Consider the following 5,000-nt stretch of genomic DNA (forward strand, 5'->3'; position numbering starts at 1 on the left):
TAAAGACGAGTCGTCTCAGAGTTAAAGACGAGTCCTCAGAGTTAAAGACGAGTCGTCTCAGAGTTAAAGACGAGTCCTCAGAGTTAAAGACGAGTCCTCAGAGTTAAAGACGAGTCGTCTCAGAGTTAAAGACGAGTCGTCTCAGAGTTAAAGACGAGTCGTCAGAGTTAAAGACGAGTCGTCTCAGAGTTAAAGACGAGTCCTCAGAGTTAATGACGAGTCCTCAGAGTTAAAGACGAGTCGTCTCAGAGTTAAAGACGAGTCGTCTCAGAGTTAAAGACGAGTCGTCTCAGAGTTAAAGACGAGTCCTCAGAGTTAAAGACGAGTCGTCTCAGAGTTAAAGACGAGTCGTCAGAGTTAAAGACGAGTCGTCTCAGAGTTAAAGACGAGTCCTCAGAGTTAAAGACGAGTCCTCAGAGTTAAAGACGAGTCGTCTCAGAGTTAAAGACGAGTCGTCTCAGAGTTAAAGACGAGTCGTCAGAGTTAAAGACGAGTCGTCTCAGAGTTAAAGACGAGTCCTCAGAGTTAAAGACGAGTCCTCAGAGTTAAAGACGAGTCGTCTCAGAGTTAAAGACGAGTCGTCTCAGAGTTAAAGACGAGTCGTCAGAGTTAAAGACGAGTCGTCTCAGAGTTAAAGACGAGTCGTCTCAGAGTTAAAGACGAGTCGTCAGAGTTAAAGACGAGTCGTCTCAGAGTTAAAGACGAGTCCTCAGAGTTAAAGACGAGTCCTCAGAGTTAAAGACGAGTCGTCTCAGAGTTAAAGACGAGTCGTCTCAGAGTTAAAGACGAGTCGTCAGAGTTAAAGACGAGTCGTCTCAGAGTTAAAGACGAGTCCTCAGAGTTAAAGACGAGTCGTCTCAGAGTTAAAGACGAGTCGTCAGAGTTAAAGACGAGTCGTCTCAGAGTTAAAGACGAGTCGTCAGGGTTAAAGACGAGTCCTCAGAGTTAAAGACGAGTCGTCTGAGGGTTAAAGACGAGTCGTCTCAGAGTTAATGACGAGTCCTCAGAGTTAAAGACGAGTCGTCAGAGTTAAAGACGAGTCCTCAGAGTTAAAGACGAGTCGTCTCAGAGTTAAAGACGAGTCGTCAGAGTTAAAGACGAGTCATCAGGGTTAAAGACGAGTCGTCTCAGAGTTAAAGACGAGTCCTCAGAGTTAAAGACGAGTCATCAGAGTTAAAGACGAGTCCTCAGAGTTAAAGACGAGTCCTCAGAGTTAAAGACGAGTCGTCAGAGTTAAAGACGAGTCATCAGGGTTAAAGACGAGTCGTCTCAGAGTTAAAGACGAGTCATCAGAGTTAAAGACGAGTCGTCTCAGAGTTAAAGACGAGTCCTCTCAGAGTTAAAGACGAGTCGTCTCAGGGTTAAAGACGAGTCGTCTCAGAGTTAAAGACGAGTCGTCTCAGAGTTAAAGATGAGTCATCAGAGTAAAGACGAGTCATCAGAGTAAAGACGAGTCATCAGAGTTAAAGACGAGTCGTCTCAGTTAAAGACGAGTCGTCTCACAGTTAAAGACGAGTCGTCAGAGTTAAAGACGAGTCGTCTCAGAGTTAAAGACGAGTCGTCTCAGAGTTAAAGACGAGTCGTCTCAGAGTTAAAGACGAGTCGTCTCAGAGTTAAAGACGAGTCGTCAGAGTTAAAGACGAGTCGTCAGAGTTAAAGACGAGTCGTCTCAGAGTTAAAGACGAGTCATCAGAGTTAAAGACGAGTCATCAGAGTTAAAGACGAGTCATCAGAGTTAAAGACGAGTCGTCTCAGAGTTAAAGACGAGTCGTCTCAGAGTTAAAGACGAGTCGTCTCAGAGTTAAAGACGAGTCGTCTCAGAGTTAAAGACGAGTCCTCAGAGTTAAAGACGAGTCGTCAGAGTTAAAGACGAGTCCTCAGAGTTAAAGACGAGTCGTCAGAGTTAAAGACGAGTCGTCAGAGTTAAAGACGAGTCATCAGAGTTAAAGACGAGTCGTCTCAGAGTTAAAGACGAGTCGTCAGAGTTAAAGACGAGTCCTAAGAGTTAAAGACGAGTCATCAGAGTTAAAGACGAGTCCTAAGAGTTAAAGACGAGTCATCAGAGTTAAAGACGAGTCATCAGAGTTAAAGACGAGTCGTCTCAGAGTTAAAGACGAGTCCTCAGAGTTAAAGACGAGTCCTCAGAGTTAAAGACGAGTCCTCAGAGTTAAAGACGAGTCGTCTCAGAGTTAAAGACGACTCGTCTCAGAGTTAAAGACGACTCGTCTCAGAGTTAAAGACGAGTCCTCAAAGTTAAAGACGAGTCGTCTCAGAGTTAAAGACGAGTCCTCAAAGTTAAAGACGAGTCCTCAGGGTTAATGACGAGTCGTCTCAGAGTTAAAGACGAGTTGTCAGAGTTAAAGACGAGTCGTCTGAGGGTTAAAGACGAGTCATCAGAGTTAAAGACGAGTCGTCTCAGAGTTAAAGACGAGTCGTCTCAGAGTTAAAGACGAGTCGTCAGAGTTAAAGACGAGTCGTCTGAGGGTTAAAGACGAGTCATCAGAGTTAAAGACGAGTCGTCTCAGAGTTAAAGACGAGTCGTCTCAGAGTTAAAGACGAGTCGTCTCAGAGTTAATGACTAGTCATCAGAGTTAAAGACGAGTCGTCTCAGAGTTAATGACGAGTCATCAGAGTTAAAGACGAGTCGTCTCAGAGTTAAAGACGAGTCGTCAGAGTTAAAGACGAGTCGTCTCAGAGTTAAAGACGAGTCCTCAGAGTTAAAGACGAGTCGTCTCAGAGTTAAAGACGAGTCGTCTCAGAGTTAAAGACGAGTCCTCAGGGTTAAAGACGAGTCGTCTCAGAGTTAAAGACGAGTCGTCAGAGTTAAAGACGAGTCGTCAGAGTTAAAGACGAGTCGTCAGTGTTAAAGACGAGTCCTCAGAGTTGAAGACGAGTCGTCTCAGAGTTAAAGACGAGTCCTCAGAGTTAAAGACGAGTCGTCTCAGAGTTAAAGACGAGTCCTCAGAGTTAAAGACGAGTCGTCTGAGGGTTAAAGACGAGTCGTCAGAGTTAAAGACGAGTCGTCAGAGTTAAAGACGAGTCGTCAGAGTTAAAGACGAGTCGTCTGAGGGTTAAAGACGAGTCCTCAGATTTAAAGACGAGTCGTCTCAGGGTTAAAGACGAGTCCTCAGGGTTAAAGACGAGTCGCCAGAGTTAAAGACGAGTCCTCAGATTTAAAGACGAGTTGTCTCAGGGTTAAAGACGAGTCCTCAGAGTTAAAGACGAGTCCTCAGAGTTAATGACGAGTCGTCTCAGAGTTAAAGACAAGTCGTCAGAGTTAAAGACGAGTCCTCAGAGTTAATGACGAGTCGTCTCAGAGTTAAAGACGAGTCCTCAGAGTTAAAGACGAGTCCTCAGAGTTAAAGACGAGTCGTCAGAGTTAAAGACGAGTCGTCTCAGAGTTAAAGACGAGTCGTCTCAGAGTTAAAGACGAGTCCTCAGAGTTAAAGACGAGTCCTCAGAGTTAAAGACGAGTCGTCTCAGAGTTAAAGACGAGTCGTCAAAGTTAAAGACGAGTCGTCTCAGAGTTAAAGACGAGTCGTCTCAGAGTTAAAGACGAGTCCTCAGAGTTAAAGACGAGTCTTCAGAGTTAAAGACGAGTCGTCTCAGAGTTAAAGACGAGTCCTCAGAGTTAAAGACGAGTCCTCAGAGTTAAAGACGAGTCGTCTCAGGGTTAAAGACGAGTCCTCAGAGTTAAAGACGACTCGTCTCAGAGTTAAAGACGACTCGTCTCAGAGTTAAAGACGAGTCCTCAAAGTTAAAGACGAGTCGTCTCAGAGTTAAAGACGAGTCCTCAAAGTTAAAGACGAGTCCTCAGGGTTAATGACGAGTCGTCTCAGAGTTAAAGACGAGTCGTCAGAGTTAAAGACGAGTCGTCTGAGGGTTAAAGACGAGTCATCAGAGTTAAAGACGAGTCGTCTCAGAGTTAAAGACGAGTCGTCAGAGTTAAAGACGAGTCGTCTCAGAGTTAAAGACGAGTCATCAGAGTTAAAGACGAGTCGACTCAGAGTTAAAGACGAGTCGTGTCAGAGTTAAAGACGAGTCGTCTCAGAGTTAAAGACGAGTCGTCTCAGAGTTAAAGACGAGTCGTCTCAGAGTTAAAGACGAGTCGTCTCAGAGTTAAAGACGAGTCCTCAGAGTTAAAGACGAGTCGTGTCAGAGTTAAAGACGAGTCGTCTCAGAGTTAAAGACGAGTCGTCTCAGAGTTAAAGACGAGTCGTCTCAGAGTTAAAGACGAGTCCTCAGAGTTAAAGACGAGTCGTCTCAGAGTTAAAGACGAGTCCTCAGAGTTAAAGACGAGTCCTCAGAGTTAAAGACGAGTCGTCTCAGGGTTAAAGACGAGTCCTCAGAGTTAAAGACGACTCGTCTCAGAGTTAAAGACGAGTCCTCAGAGTTAAAGACGAGTCCTCAGAGTTAAAGACGAGTCGTCTCAGGGTTAAAGACGAGTCCTCAGAGTTAAAGACGACTCGTCTCAGAGTTAAAGACGAGTCCTCAGAGTTAAAGACGAGTCGTCTCAGAGTTAAAGACGAGTCCTCAGAGTTAAAGACGACTCGTCTCAGAGTTAAAGACGAGTCCTCAGAGTTAAAGACGAGTCGTCTCAGGGTTAAAGACGAGTCCTCAGAGTTAAAGACGACTCGTCTCAGAGTTAAAGACGAGTCCTCAGAGTTAAAGACGAGTCGTCTCAGAGTTAAAGACGAGTCGTCTCAGAGTTAAAGACGAGTCGTCTCAGGGTTAAAGACGAGTCGCCTCAGAGTTAAAGACGAGTCGTCAGAGTTAAAGACGAGTCGTCTCAGAGTTAAAGACGAGTCCTCAGGGTTAAAGACGAGTCGTCTCAGAGTTAAAGACGAGTCGTCAGAGTTAAAGACGAGTCGTCAGAGTTAAAGACGAGTCGTCTCAGAGTTAAAGACGAGTCCTCAGAGTTAAAGACGAGTCCTCAGAGTTAAAGACGAGTCGTCTCAGAGTTAAAGACGAGTCGTCTCAGAGTTAAAGACGAGCCGTCT

General features: G+C 45.1%; 1 protein-coding gene across 1 annotated transcript in view; it reads left to right on the plus strand.

Moving 5' to 3' along the window:
* Positions 1–5,000, plus strand: part of scfd1 (sec1 family domain containing 1) — a 30,307-nt gene that overhangs the window by 5,707 nt on the left and 19,600 nt on the right. The gene's annotated exons all lie outside the window — the stretch shown is intronic.

The sequence above is a fragment of the Echiichthys vipera genome (assembly GCF_963691815.1).
Source record: "Echiichthys vipera genome assembly, chromosome: 12".
Taxonomy (NCBI): Eukaryota; Metazoa; Chordata; class Actinopteri; order Perciformes; family Trachinidae; genus Echiichthys; species Echiichthys vipera.